Source organism: Loxodonta africana, chromosome X (genome assembly GCF_030014295.1).
Source record: "Loxodonta africana isolate mLoxAfr1 chromosome X, mLoxAfr1.hap2, whole genome shotgun sequence".
Taxonomy (NCBI): Eukaryota; Metazoa; Chordata; class Mammalia; order Proboscidea; family Elephantidae; genus Loxodonta; species Loxodonta africana.
This window is the reverse complement of record NC_087369.1, coordinates 50891936-50908727: the sequence shown is the minus strand read 5'-3', so window position 1 is coordinate 50908727 and position 16792 is coordinate 50891936.

Below are 16792 nucleotides of genomic sequence, written 5' to 3'. Positions count from 1 at the left end.
AGGAACAAATTTATCTTGGAAGGAGTACAGTCAGAGTGCTCCTTAGAAGCAAGGAGGGAGAGACTTCATCTCACATACTTCGGACATATTATCAGGAGGGATCAGTCCCTGGAGAAGGACATCATGCTTAGTAAAGTAGAGGGTCAGTGAAAAAGAGGAAGACCCTTAAGGTGATGGATTGACACTATGCCTGCAGCAACGGGCTCAAACATAGAAATGATTGTGGGGATGGCTAGGGACTGGGCAGTGTTTTGTTCTATTGTACATAGGGTTGCTATGAGTCAGAACCAACTCAATGGCTCTACCAACAACAAACAACAATCCCTAAGGACTGAGAAAGAACCAAATGAAAACACCGATCAGTTAAAAACACTACTCCTGAAATTCCTAAGAAATGTTCACTTGTCTTCCCTATATGCTAGCATACATGTTAGGAATCTGTATGATACGCCATAGTGGTTGTGGGCAAGCCTATCATTAACTGATATTACTCTCATCATTAATAATCATTTAATTGTTGTTAGTTACTATCAAGCCTGCTCCAACTCATGGCAACCCCATGTACAACAGAATGAAACCTTGCCCTGCCCTGTACCATCTTCATAATCACTGAGTCCATTGTTGCCTTTCAACCTAGGGGGCTCATCTTCCAGCACTGTATAGAATAATATTCTGTTGTAACTCATAGGGTTTTTATTGACTAATTTTCCAAAGTAGATCACCAGGCCATTCTCTCTAGTCTGTCTTAGCCTGGAAGATCCAATGAAAGCTGTCTACAATGCGTGACCCTACTAGTATTTGAAATGCTGGTGGTATAGGTTGCAACATCATAGCAACATACAAACCACCATAGTACAACAAACTAACAGGTGGTAGAAGGATTTAGTAATAACGGGTTTTTATAGCAATGGACTTAACAATTTTCTTGAGATCTCATTTTCCCAGAACAATCTCTTAAGTCTTATTCCTGTAAACTCCTGAACTTTGCTCAGAAATTTAGAATGAAGGGCAAATCAACCCTTCTTCGTCCTGAGGAAGTAGTGGTTCATTTTCTTTTAAACTCAAGTGTTTGTTAGTTTGCCCAACACATTATTTTGTGTTTCGTAGAGCAGCCTGCATAGACGTTATGACTGGGAAACTGTTTGAATTGTTGATCTCTTTATGGAGACCTTGGAGGAATTGTGATACAGATTAGCTTTTGACCACTTCTTCTGGCCCCATTGAAACATCCACACTTGAGCAGGAGAGTTGCCCAAAATGTAACATCAAATGCCTGGGGGCCAGGGGACTGGAAAGGCTTAGATCAGAAAGAGAAGTCACATCCTGCTGATGTTGAGTTCTTTATGACTCCAGTGCACAGGCACATCCTGGTGGACAGACAAACCCTCTCCTTTCAGGAGCTGGAATAGTGGAGAGGCTTGGATGTGGGAAGGGAGGGTCTGCCCAAGGCTCTATCATTACACACAAGCAGGAGTGCTTTGTTTTATAATGCTTGGAACTTATCAGCACACAAGCAGCCACCCAGAAACTACTTGCTGAAGAACAGCATTTTACTAGAATGTTACATTACATTACTAGAAAGTTACATGCCAACAAATTGATGCTCTTTGCTTTCTTTAAGTCTTCACTAATTAAATGCTCTGATGTATTCTACCACACATTTGCAAGAGCATAGGTGTTTTACTTGATTCTGGATGTAATTTTAAATTATCATAGATTAAAGTCAAGCCATTCTATGACCTCAAATACTAATGTATCTTCACATGTGACAGAACGTTTTAAACTTGGTGACTATGGAGTCCCTGGGAGATGGAAACGGTTAATGAGCTTGGCTACCAACCAAAAGGTTGACAATTTGAGTCCACCCAAAGGGGACTTGAAAGAAAGGCCTGAAGATCTTCTTCTGAAAAACCAACCATTGAAAACCCTATGGAGCACAATTCTCCTCTGACACACATGGGGTCGCAATAATTTTGAGTTGATTCAGTGACAACTGTATGGTGAACGTGGAGATGCACTGACCAGATGCACTGTCAGCCCCTTCAGGGACTGCTTCAGCTGCAGAGAGCTGCCTTTCCCAAGACCGTACTCTTCCCAGGGAGGTTCATGTCAATGGCTGATGGAGGCAGGAATATGAAGGCCTGGTTATTTGGCTTGAAGGAGGACAACTCTGATGGGCAACACTTACTCAGAGCTCTCCATTGGTAGGCTGAGGTTTGTCAGTCCTGAACCATAGCTCTGCTTCTCTTTCTGCCCAGTCATGCTCCCCCTTCCTTCCAGAAGCTCTGATCCTTAGCAAATATTATGTCCCACAAACTTCATGTCTGAACCAAGCCTACAACAGTGACTTTTAGTTGTTTTTTTTTTTTTTTTTTCGGCCTGTGAAGGGAAAACAGTGCATTATTTTTGGGTCTAACTAGTTTAGTCTCATATTGCAGCCCATAATATTTAAGGGTTTGAATCAATTTTCCTGCTTCTTTTAAATGTGTAGTTTAATAAGTATGTGAAAACATGTACTATATGTCAAACAGTATGTTGAATGCTGGAGATATTGAGATGAAAAAGTCATTCCGTTGCTGTCCATGCCTTGCCTTTAATACGTGCACAGGTTAGAGAGGGTGAGGTGACTATAATAAGTACAATGATGACATAGAAAGATAATCCACAAAGCAGATAATCTTGTGTGTTCAGTTTTAAAGCTGCTGTTTTAAAGTAAGGGGATATGACTTTTCATAACCTTAGCATTTGTACAGCACTTTCACAGATACAATCTCATTTGGCTTTCAAAATATACTTGTGAGGTAAGTTAATTATTATGAAAAAGTTTCATAGGTGAGAAACCAAAAGTCATATTCTGACCTCAAACCCGGTGCCGTCGAGTCGATTCCGACTCATAGCGACCTCAAAGCCTGTGCTTTTTTAGCTATTCAAAAGCACCCCCCACCTTTTCTTTTTTCTAAAGGATGTGTATAAAAATAAAGGACCACAAAACCATTTTTGTGCTGCTGTCAGTTCTCATTAGCAAATGAGAATCACAGAATGTGAGGAACTTGTGGACACAAAACATATTATTCTAATATGAACTTCTGCAGAAAATAATACATTTCAAATTATGTATGAAACCAAACCCTAGCTTAATGAGTTTAAAATCCTATCATGCTTTAGCTGTAATCTTTTGAATAGTTTCAATGTCCTAGTATTACATACCTACATGTTAACTTGAATGTTTTACTTGAAAATTGCTGAGAGTTGGACGTGGCCTTCTAGGAGCAGTTTGATTTTTGTGGCCCACGGTCATCATCAACTTCATCATCATTGTCAGCCTTGATTGACAGCTTATAAGGCAGATGTGCTTAGCACCTCCTGTGCTTTCTCTCATTCAATCCACCCAGCAACACTTTATAGATATGAATACATACTTTTGGTTCCTAATCACTCAAGTTTTTTTTTTTTGCTTTTTTTTGAATTATTCTTCATTGTCATCATAATCATTACCAAAACAAATATTGTCATCATCATCACAAAGCACATGTAAAGTATCTGCACATGCATATGTGCTATGGAAATAAATTTAAAGAGGTAAGATCCCTCCCCTCAACAGCTGACATTCTAAACTGTGCTGTGGGTTTAAATAACTAAATTCCTAACAATGAGTTTTCTTCAATCTTTGATCTGTTCCAGCAGCACGTTTTTTGGGTTTTTTTTTTCATATTCCTAACATATCCAACTATTTCTCCTTTTGCACTGGGATAGTCTCTTTCTCTTATTAGGTTCCATAACTCTGTTTTCAACTCATGACTTTTTAGGTAGCTTTTGTTGAATAAGCCACAAGAAACCATAGTAATAAGAGAACCTCTAGTCTGAAACGGAACTTGGAGGAAATATAATCCAACTCTCTTATTTTCGTGAGGTTTCTGATACTCCACCTCTTGACCTGTTGCTCACCTCATTGATCAATGTTTTTTCTATGGGTTGAATCATTTCATCCAAAAGATGCTGAAGGCCTAATGCTGGTACCTGTGAAAGTGACCTTGTTTGGAAATAGGATCTTTGAAAATGTTATCAGTTAAATTAACATGAGGTCATACCAGAGTAGAGTGGGTTCTAATCCCATCTGAGTGGGGTCTTCATAAAAAAGAAGAGATACAGAGAGACAGAGGAAGACAGCCACACAGAGAGACAGAGGAAGATGGCCATGTGAAGATGCATCTATGTATTAAGAAACTCCTGGGGCTACCAGAAGCTGGGAGAGACAAGAAAAGACTTTTCCTAGAGACTTTGGAGGGAGTATGGTCCAACCCACATATTGATTTGGACTTCTAGCCTCCAGAACTGTGAAACAATAAATTTCTGTTCTTGAAACAGAAGCACTCAGTTTGTGGTACTTTGTTATGGCAGCCCTTCTTGGTTCTTCTTGCATGAGTTCTTTACTGTTGTTGAAACCAACATTCCTCCAATTTCCCACTTTTACCTACCAACTCATTGTGCTCAACACACATATCATCATATGTGCACGGTTTCAATAAACTCTGAAACCAGGCTGCCTGGGTTCACACCCCTGCTCTGCTGTTTATTACTTGTGTGACTTTGGGCAAGCTATTTGGCCTCTCTGGGCCTCATATTTCACACCTGTAGGATGAGGATGATAACAACATGATAATACTTCACAGTACTATTCTGAGGATTAAATGCGTTGATAGAAAATAAAGACCTACAACAGTGCCTGACACCTAGTTAGCACTCTTAAGTATTAGTTATTATTCCCATCACACACTTACAGTTTGAATAAGTTGTAACTTTTCAAATATAGTTTTGGTTAAGCTGAACATTTTACATACCCACATTTTTTTCCAGAAAAATTGTGCATTCTTAGAGACAAAAGTTTATCAGCGGTTATTTAGGGATGCAGGAAGGGAGGAATGGGGAGTTGTTATTTAAGGGGCACTGGGTTTCTGTTTGGAGGGATGAAAAACTTTTAGCAAAGGATAGTGGTGATGGTTGCACAGGATGGCAAATGTGATTAAAGTCACTGAATTTTACATTTAAGAGTAGCTGAAAGGGGAAATGCTTTGTGATATATATTTTACCATAATAAAAGAAGAAAAATTATACATTCTTGAGATTTCTTTTTATGTTACTCTTCAATAATTTTTTTTTCATTTTTTCTTTAAAGTTACAATACTAAATTGAAAGAAATACATCAGAGTTGGTTGTTCTGTAGCTTCATTTTTAGCTTGTGTATTTTACCTTAAAAGCATATCCACACTTGTAGTAGAAAACACCTAATAGATTGTTTTATCTGCCCACCTACATACCTGAATCAAGCTTAGATTAAGACAACTAAAGTAATGAAATATGCAAGTTTCCCAATATTTTTTTGCGGGGGTGGGGAAACTTAATTTGCTCTTCAGTAAATTTGCAGTCTTCTCTTCCTCCCATAATCCAAGTTTTCTCAGAAATACTATTCACCCCTTTCCCACCTTTCGACAACTCCTCTCACAGGTATGAGTTAATAAGCCTGTTCTGAAGTATGCTGTAAGGAGTGGCCTACCAGAAGAACCTCATGAAAGTAAGTATTATCATTAATTTTATAATCAAGAACACCAGAGATTCAGGAACTACATGCTCTATCCCCCCCCCCCAAAAAAGAAATCCCAAAGAAGAAAGTAAATAGTGCAAGTTAATACATCTAAATCATTAATTTGTTACCTTAATTTCAATTTTTCCAAAATAATACAGCTATTTATTAGCACAATTTACACATTTCCCCCCAATAGCATAACTATAGATTAGTGCAGTTTAATATATCTAACTCATTGATCTCTCACCTTAATTCTCATTTTCCAAAACAGCAGCCATACTCCCAGAGCCAGAGCTCCCTGGAAAAAGTCTTTAATTTGAACAAAGCACAGAATATGAAATAAAAATTGGAAAATTAAAATTCCTTATTATTTAACTTAATGCTATTTAACAGAAATATAATGAAAGCCACGTAGGTCATTTTAAATTTCAGAAATTTACTGTGTTGTTGCTGTTGTTGTTAACTGCTGTGGAGATGATCTCCAACACATGGTGACCCCATGTACAATAAAATGAAACATTGTCCAGTCTTGAGCCACTGCCATTATCAGTTGCAGATTGGATAGTTGTGATCCATAGGGTTTTCACTGGCTCATTTTTTGAAGTTGATCACCAGGTCTTTATTTTTAGTATGTCTTAGTCTGGAAGCTCCCTTGAAACCTGTTCAGCATAATAGCAACATGCAAGCCTCCACTGACAGATGGGTGGTGACTGTACATGAGGTGCATTGGCAGGGAATAGAACCCACATCTCCTGCATGGAAGGTGAGAATTTTACCACTGAACCACCAATATCCTAAATTTACTGTAGCCACAGTAAAGAGAAAAAGTTAAAGTTAATTTTAACAATGTATTTGAGTTACTCCAATATATTCCAAATGCATGGATTGAATTGTGTCTACCCCAAATGGATTGTAAATCCTAACGGTTTATACCTGTGTTTATAATCCCACTTTGGAATGGGTTTTCTTTGTTATGTTAACAAGACAGTATTAGCGTAGGGTATGTCTTAAGTCAATCTTTTTTGAGATATGAAAGGAATTAAACAAGCATATGACCAAGCAGAGATGGGGGAAGATAGATGCTAAGCCACATGAAGATTGCCCAGAAGGAGAAGCTCAAAAGAGACAAGGGCCTTCCTCCAGAGCCGACACCCTGAATTCAGACTTCTAGCTTCCTAAGCTATGAAAAAATAAATTTCCCTTTGTTAAATTCACCCATTTGTGGTATTTCTGTTACAGCAACACTAGATAATTAAGACACCAAATATTATCATTTTAACATAATCAATATAAAAAGTTATGAATGAGATACTTTATTTTTATACTAAGTCTTTAAAATCTGGTTGTATTTTACACTCACAGCAAAGAGCAATTCAAACTATGTATGATTTTTGAGATTTCACAGATGTGCTGAAATCCCTGGGAAAAAAGGGCAAATGTGGTGGACACATCTAAGAACAAGGACAAAGCGAATGGGCCTGAAAATTATGGATGAATCTGTCAAACAATAGTTAAGTGGGCATTTCAGAGACTATTTCCTACATGGCTTTGCACAGCAATTCTCTAGAAGTCAGGAAACCTGAATGCGCCCCTGGCTTTCTCACTAACTGCCTATGTCATCCAGAGCAAATCACTGATGCTTTCTACTTCTCGGTTTCTTAAACTAGATTGTGAAGGTCTCTTCTCATACCATGAATACTCTTCACACACACACACGCACATGCGTACACACGCACACACACTCTAACACCTGTTCTCAAGGTAAAGGACATTAAAAAATACCTTTTTGTTGTATTTCCACCACCAAGAGACCTTATACACTTATGTATTGGGCTTTTTCATTTTTCTTCTTTTCAAGAGTTGTGAGTGGGTGATGTTATGCACAAGTGATGAAAAATGGGAGTAATCCCATTAAAATATTTCTTTGACCAATTTCAGAACATAATTAGCTTTATTATATTGCATCAGGGCAGAACTGTTGATAATGCATCACTCATTTTGAGAATTAACAACTAAAATCTAAATGTCATGTATTCCATGAAAACATCTGTTACATTTCTTCTCTTCTTTTCCTCCTATCTGACTCTTCCTCTCTCTTCACTTCTAACAAAAGCTGCAAACAGCAGATGGATAGGAACGGACCAAAGCTCATTTTCTGGTGGTGGGTCAGCCATCTATTTGCTTTTGTGCATTGAGGCCCTGGATATATGCCAAAAGTATTTGAGGAAAAAAGAGAGAAAAGCTTTTAGCCAGTATGTTCATCCATAATTAAGTTGCTTAGTTGCCAGGCCACCAAAGGAAAAATCAAATACCCTGATGACAAAAGCCACCTGTGCTAAAAGCAGAAGCAGGATCATGCAGGGAGAAGGCAGGGCCGATAGCAGATACTCATGAAGCACTGAGCAGAGAGGACATTTTAAAAGACAAAAGAAAAGGCCTTGAACTGTGTGTCAGAGGAAAATGGCAAGCATTTGTTGTGTTGGAAATTCAAGTCTATTGCTGGGGCCTGTGCTGATACACGATGTTGCCTCAAACAGGAGAGTCCGATTTTCAGGTAATAAGCCAATAGGTCACTCATGGACTATACTCTGCATCAAGCACTGTGCTAAGAAGGAAAATACAATATTTAATTGAATCCTCTCAACAGCTTTAAAGGTTTTCATTGGTAGTCCAATTTGACAGATACGGAAACCAAACCTTGCTGTTGGCATTTTTAGCTGCAGTCGAGTCAGCTCCTGACTCATGATGAGTCCATGCACAACAGAATGAAATGCTGCCCAGTCCAGTCCTATCCCCTTGACAGGTTATGGATTGGACCATTGTGATCCATAGGGTTTTCATCATTTGATTTTCAGAAGTAGATTGCCAGGCCTTTCTTCCTAGTCTTAGTCTGTAGGCGCCAATGAAACTTGTTCAGCATCCTAGCAACATGCAAACTCCACTGACAGACAGGTGGTGGCTGTACACGAAGTGCTTTGGCCAAGAATCTTCCACAAGGAAGGTGAGAATCCCACCACTGAACCACCATTGCCCCCAACTAAAGCTTAGAGGACTTGAATGATCTGCCCAGAGTCAAACAGCCAGTAAGGGGCAGAGGCAAAATTTGAACACAGACCTCTCTGCCTCTTAAGCTCCAGATTCCTTTTTATTTTGGCTCCATTCACCCTTCCTCTTCGTCCCCACACAAGGCACATTGCCACTGGGTGATTGCATCAGAGGGCTTGGATCAGGATCAAAGGTTGATTTGTTTTGAAATCTAACACTCAAGTCTTTTTAAGATCAGCACCTATTTCTAAAAGGTCTTTGGGATCACTTCAACTTCTAGGAACCTGGGAATGCCAGCTAACCACTGGGGCCCCTGGAAACTTCTAGAGGAAAGTTTCCTTGGTCTCAAATTAGGCAGATTTGGGTAAAACTTCGCTGGGCCTAAGAACTCCATAATGGAGGCTTCCTTGGATCATTTTATTCAGCTGCCTACAATAATATCACATAGAGGTAAGGGACCAGGCCACCCACCTCGCCTTCCCACAACCCAGGGCTATAATGAAGAATCAGATGTTAGGACAGGAAAGCCTCTTAGAGATAATCTAGTTGAACATCTTGGTTTTAATGATGAGCAAACAGCAAAGCAGGACTGAAATCCCAATCTCTAGGAGATGGGTACAAGATTGCAGAGTAGTCAGATGCTTACTGTGTTCTCCCTTACAACAAAGACCCCCCCCCAAAAAAAAAACGAGTGAATAGATTATATATGACAATACAGGAGCCAGGAACATCAAAGACACAGTTGAAGAATCGGACTGAGAGGTGGGGGGAGGAAAAGACAGTTCAGAAGCAGCAAAGAGTTGCCAGACCTGACCTGGTGGTAACCAGTACCTTGCTGGCTGGAATCAACTGGCACCAGTGGTAAGGCAAGCAGTGGCAATCAGGACACGTTTTCCACATTGAGAGAGACCGAGTTGCAGAGAATCTACTCATGCCTCTGGAATCAGTGAAAAGCAGTGCTCAATCAACAAAAGATAAGTACATGCATCTAACATACTGTGCAGATCAAAAAATACCACTTTGGGAAAAACCTCTCTCCCACTTAGCTGCCCCCTGGCCTCTCTGCACTGGGACTGAGCTGGCTTCAGAGAGTGCTGCATCCCCTGGGCCAGAAGTAGGACATGTCACCCTCCCTGAGCCATTCTCCCAGTCTTGGAGAGGCAACAAATTAACAAACAGGGAAAAAGTAATCTGCCGGCTTACCTAAGCTGGGAACTTAGGGCAGAAACAGCTTTTGCCTAGGCACAGGCATAAGGGGTCCACAGACTTTGAATGCCTTTCGCCCCTGCATAGACCTGTGTGGGCACATTTCAACAGCTTAGGCCTCATTAGCACCGTGCGACAGGGTATATACCTGAAGTCTAACTTCAACTGTTTCAGCTATATGGTGGAGAGGTGGGTTCATGACATTTGACACTGCTCTACCTATTAAGCACGGTCCTCACCTACCCACATCAGGGACCTGAGGATTGGTAGCTTCACCCATGCCACCTAGCCACCCTCGACAGGAGTCTAAGAATAAGTGGTGCCTCCCAGTCCTTACAGACAACAGTGTTGGGTGCCCATAGTCCAGCTGTAAAACCTACCCACCCACGTGTTCTAGGGAACAAGGACACTTTTTCCTCACAGACACTCAGGGGTGGTTATCAGCCCCCTGCCTTGCTCAGCATATGACCCCCTACTGCAGCAAGTTACCTGTGCCTACACCAGTCACCCCTGCTTGTTTAGGACTGTAAGTAAGAACTCGCACCACATACTTGGTGACTGGCTACTGGACACCTGAGCTGAATCCATACAAGAAAAGTAAACAGATTCCTGGGCTAGTATACCTAGTAACAGCTCTAACACCTAGTGACAGGACATCAGAGCTTCAAAGGCATCAATAACCAAACTAGCTCACTCAAGCAGCCTATTTGGGCATATCAAAACAAAACAAAACAAGAAGCTAAGACAGTAAACAGACATAAAATAAATATAATAACTTACTTGATGGCATGGAGACAACAGTCAATATCAAATCACATAAAGAAGCAGTCCATGATGGCTTCAGCAAGCTCCCAAAACAAAGAATCAAGAAATCTCGACAAACAGAATTTCCTGGAATTACTGGAGGTGGAATACAAAGGATTAATATACAGAACTCTTAAAGAGTTCAGGAAGGAGATCAGGCAAAATGCAGACCAAACCAAGGAACATACAGACAAAGAAAGAGAGGAACTTCAGAAGATTAGAGAAGAGCATAATGACAAATTTAATAGGCTACAAGAACCCACAGAGAGACAGCAAACAGATATTCAGAAGATTAATGATAAAACTTCAGAATTAACTCAATAGAAAGTCATAGGAGAATTGAGGCAATGGAAGGCAGAATTAGTGAGATTGAAGATAAAGCACTTGGCAGCAACATATTCAAGGAAAAATTAGATAAAAGAATTTAAAAAAATGAAGAAACCCTAAGAATTATGTGGGACTCTATCAAGAGGAATAACCTATGAGTGATTGGAGTACCAGAACGGGGGTCGGGGGGGGGGGAGACAGAAAATGTGGAGAGAATTGTTGAACATTTGTTGGCAGAAACTTCCCTGGTATCAGAAAGATGAGAAGATATCTATCCAACATGCTCATTGAACCCCACAAAAGGTAGATCCCAAAATAAAGCCACCAAGACATAATCAAACTTGCCAAAACCAAAGATAAAGAGAAAATTTTAAGAGTGGCTAGGGTTAAATGAAAAGTCACCTACAAGGGAGAGTCAATACGACTAAGTTCAGACTACTCAGCAGAAAACATGCAGGCAAGGAGGCAATGGAATGACATATATAAAGCCTCAAAGAAAAAAAATTGCCAGCCAGGAATTCTATATCCAGCAAAACTGTCTCTCAAATATGCTGGCGAAATTAGGGCATTTCCAGATAAACAGAAGTTGAGGGAATTTGTAAAAACCTAACAAAAATTACAAGAAATACTAAAGGGAGTCCTCCAGTTAGAAAATCAATAACATCAGGTAACAACTCAAGACTAGAACACAGGACAGAGCAACCAGACATCAACCCAGATAGGGCAGTCACAAAAATAAATCAAAGCTAAAACATTCAAAACAGGGAAAAAGACAAGTTATTATGTAAAAGATGACAATATTTAAAACAAAAAAGAGGGACTAAATAACGTAGTCATAGATCTTTCACATGGAGAGGAAATCAACGCAATATAAAGAAATAAAAGGTTGGTTTAAACTTAGGAAAAATAGAGGTAAATTTTTAAGGTAACTACAAAGGAAACTAACAATCCTACTGATCAAAATAAAAAAGAAGAAAAACATAAAGACTCAGCAAATACAAAATCAACAATGATGAAAAGAAAATACATAAAGAGAAATGACTCAGCCCAGAAAATTAAGTGGAACAAAGAAACTGTCAACAACACACACACACACACAAAAAGACATCAAAATGGCAGTACTAAACTCATAAAAAAAAATAATTACACCAAATGTAAAAGGACTAAATGCACCAATAAACAGAGAGTGAAAGAATGAATTAAAAAAAAAAACACGATCCATCTATACATTGCCTGCAAAAGAACCACCTTAGACTTAAAGACACAAACTAAAACTCAAAGGATGGAAAAAAATATATATCAAGCAAACAAATCAAAAAAGAGCAGGAGTGGCAATACTAATCTCTGACAAAATAGGCTTTAAAGCAAAATCCATCACAAAGGATAAAGAAGGACACTACATAATGATTAAAGGGTCAATACACCAGGAGGACATAATCATAATAAATATTTATGCACCCAACAACAGGGCTCCAAAATACATAAAGCAAACTCTAACAGCACTGAAAAGAGCAATAGCTCCACAATAATAGTAGGAGATTTCAACACACCACTTTCACTGAAGGACAGAACATCAAGAAAGAAGCTCAATAAAGACACTGAAGATCTAAACTGCACAATCAACCAATCTGATCTCAGAGACGGATACAGAATACTCCACCCAACAGCAGACAAGTATAATTTCTTTTCCAACACACATGGAACATTCTCCAGACTAGACCACATATTAGGTCATAACACAAGTCTTAACAGAATCCAATGCATCGAAGTATTACAAAGCATCTTTTCTGACCATAAAGCCATAAATGTAGAAATCAATAACAGAAAAAACAAGGAAAAAAAATCAAACACTTAAAAACCAAACAACACCTTGCTCAAAAACTACTGGATTATAGAAGAAATTAAGAACCTAATAAAGAAATTCACAGAATCAAATGAGAATGAAGATACATCCTACTGGAACCTTTGGGACACAGCATAAACAATGCTCAGAGTTCAATTTATACCAATAAATATACACATCCAAAAAGAAGAAAGGGCCAAAATCAAAACACTAACCCTGCAACTTGAACAAATAGAAAGAGAGCAGCAAAAGGAGCCCTTGGGCACCAGAAGAAAGCAAATAATAAAAATTAGAGCAGAATTAAATGAAATAGAGAACAGAAAAACGATTGAAAGAGTTAAGAGCAAAAGCTAGTTCTTTGAAAAGATCAACAAAATCGATAAACCATTGGCCAAACTGACAAAAGAAAAACAGGAGAGGAAACAAATAACCCAAATAAGAAATGAGATGGGCAATATCACAATAGACCCAATGGAACCTAAAAGAATCATAACAGAATACTATGAAAACCTGTACTCCAAAATATTTAAAAACCTAGAAGAAATGGACAAATTTCTAGACACACACTACCTACCTAAACTAATACAAACAGAGGTTTTTCTTTTTGTTAGGTGCTGTTGAGTCAATTCTGACTCATAGTGACCCTATGTACAACAGAACAAAACACTGCCTGGTCCTGCGTCACACCCACAATCGTTGTTATGCTTGAGCCCATTGTTGCAGCCACTGTGTCAATCTATATTGTTGAAGGTCTTCCCCTTTTTCATTGACCCTGTACTTTCAACAAGCATGATGCCCTTCTGCAGGGACTGATCTCTCCTGACAACATGTTCAAAATGTGTAAGACATAGTCTTGCAATCCTTGCTTCTAAGGAGCATTCTGGTTGTACTTCTTTCAAAACAGATTTGTTCATTTTTTTGGCAGTCTGTGGTATATTCAATAATCTCCGCCAATACCACAATTCAAAGGTGTCAATTCTTTTTCTGTTCTTTCTTATTTATTATCCAGCTTTACGATGCAACTGAAAGTGGCTTGGCTTGGGTCAGGCACACCTTAGTCTTCAAGGTGACTTAGTCTTCAACTGTTGCTTTTCAACACTATAAACAGGTCTTTCACAGCAGATTTGCCCAATGCAATGTGTCTTTTGATTTCTTGACTGCTGCTTCCATGGCTGTTGATTGTGCAGCCAAGTAAAATGAAATCCTTGACAACTTCAGTCTTTTCTCCATTTATCATGATGTTGCTCATTGGTCCAGTCGTGAGGACTTTTGTTTTCTTTACGTTGAGGTGTAATCCATACTGAAGGCTGTGGTCTTTGATCTTCATTAGTAAGTGCTTCAAGTCTTCTTCACTTTTAGCAAGCAAGGTTGTGTCATCTGCATAATGCAGGTTGTTAATGAGCCTTCCTCCAATCCTGATGCCTCATTCTTCTTCATAGAGTCCAGCTTCTCGCATTATTTGCTCAGCATACAGATTGAATAGGTATGGTGAAAGGTTACAACCCTGACACACACCTTTGCTGTTTTTAAACCAGGCTGTATCCTCTTGTCCTGTCCAAACAACTGCCTCTTGATCTATGTACAGGTACTCATGAGCACAATTAAGTGCTCCCATTTTTTGCAATATTATCCATAATTTGTTATGATCCACACAGTCGAATGCCTTCGTGTAGTCAATAAAACACAGGTAAATATCTTTCTGGTATTCTCTGCTTTCAGCCAAGATCCATCTGACATCAGCAATGATATCCCTGGTTCCATGTATTCTTCTAAATCTGGCCTTAATTTCTGACAGTTCCCTGTTGATGTACTACTGCAACCATTTTTGAATGATGTTCAGCAAAATTTTACTTGCATGTGATTTTAATGATATTGTTCTATAATTTCCACATTCAGTTGGATCACCTTTCTTGGGAATAGGCATAAAACGGATCTCCTGTAGTCAGTTGGCCAGATAGCTGTCTTCCAAATTTCTTGGCATAGACAAGTATTTCCAGCGCTGCATCCATTTGTTGAAACATCTCAGTTGATACTCCCTCAATTCCTGGAACCTTGTTTTTTGCCAATGCCTTCAGTGTAGCTTGGACTTCTTCCTTCAGTATCACTGGTTCCTGATCGTGTGCTACCTCATGAAATGGTTGAACATTGAACAATTCAACAACTAAATAAACCTATAACAAAAGAGAGATCAAAAAGATAATTTAAAAACTACCAACAACAAAAAAATCCCTCATGGCTTCACTGGAGAATTCTACCAAAGTTTCAGAGAAGAGTCAACTAAAGGTACTACTACTAAAGGTATTTCAGAGCACAGAAAAGGATGGAATACTCCCAAACTCATTCTGTGAAGCCAGGATAACTCTGATACCAAAACCAGGTAAAGACACCATAAAAAAAGAAAACTACAGACCAATATCCCTCATGAACTTAGCTGCAAAAATTCTCAACAAAATTCTTGGCAATAGAATTGAACAACATATCAGAAAAAATTATTCACCATGACCAAGACGATGGTTCCACATTAGAAAAACAATCAGTATAATTCATCACATAAATAAAAGACAAAAACCACATGATCTTATCAGTTGATTCAGAAGAGGCATTTGACAAAGACCAACATCCATTCGTGCTAAAACCCTTCAGCAAAATAGGAAGAGAAGGGAAATTCCTCAGCATAATAAAGGTCATTTATACAAAGCCAACATCATCCTAAATGGCGAGAGTCTGAAAGCACTTCCCTTGAGAACGGGAACCAGACAAGGATGCCCTTTATATTGCGATGGGAGTTCTGGCCAGAGCAATTAGGCTAGACGAGGAAATAAAGGGCATCCAAATTGGTAAGGAAGAAGTAAATGTATCTCCATTGGCAGAGGACATGATCTTAAAGAATCCACAAGAAAACTACCGGAACTAATAGATGCTTTCGGCAAAGTATCAGGATACAAGATTTAACATTCAAAAATCAGTTGGATTCCTCTATACCAACAAAGAGAACGTCGAAGAGGAAATCACCAAATCAATACCATTTACAATAGCCCCTAAGAAGATAAAACACTCAGGAACAAATCTAACCAGAGACGTAAAAAACCTATTCAAAGAAAACTGCAAGACACCACTGCAAGAAACCAAAAGAGACCTACGTAAGAGGAAAAACATACCTTGCTCATAGACAGACTCAACATTGTGAAAATGTCTATTCTATCCAAAGCGATCTATAGATATAATGCAATCCCAATCCAAATTCCAATGACTGTTTTTTAATGAGATGGAGAAACAAATCATCAACTTCATCTGGAAAGGGAAAAGGCCCCAGATAGGTAAACCTTACTGAAAAAGAAGAACAAAGTGAAGGCCTCACACTACCTGATTTTAGAACCTATTTTTACCACCACGGTAGTCAAAACAGCCGGGTACTGGTACAACAACAGATACGTAGACCAGTGGAACAGAATTGAGAATCCAGACAAAAATTCATCTACTTATGAGCAGCTGATATTTGACGAAGGCCCAAAGTCCATTAAATGGGGAAAAGACAGTCTCTTTAACAAATGGTGCTAGCATAACTGGATATCCATCTGCAAAAATATGAAACAAGGCCCATACCTCACACCATGCACAAAAATGAACTCAAAATGGATCAAAGACCTAAATATAAAATCTAAAACGGTAAAGATCATGGAAGAAAAAATAGGGACAACATTAGGAGCCCTAATACATGGCATAAACAGCACACAAAACATTACTAACAATGCAGAAGAAAAACTAGATAACTGGGAGCTCCTAAAAATCAAACACCTATGCTCATCCAAAGACTTCACTAAAAGAGTAAAAAGATTACCTACATACTGGGAAAAAGTTTTTAGCTATGACATTGCCAATCAGCACCTAATCTCTAAAATCTACATAATACTGCAAAAACTCAACTACAAAAAGACCAATACCCCAATTAACCCCCACGTGTCTGTCATTTTGTTGGATTGTGGGGG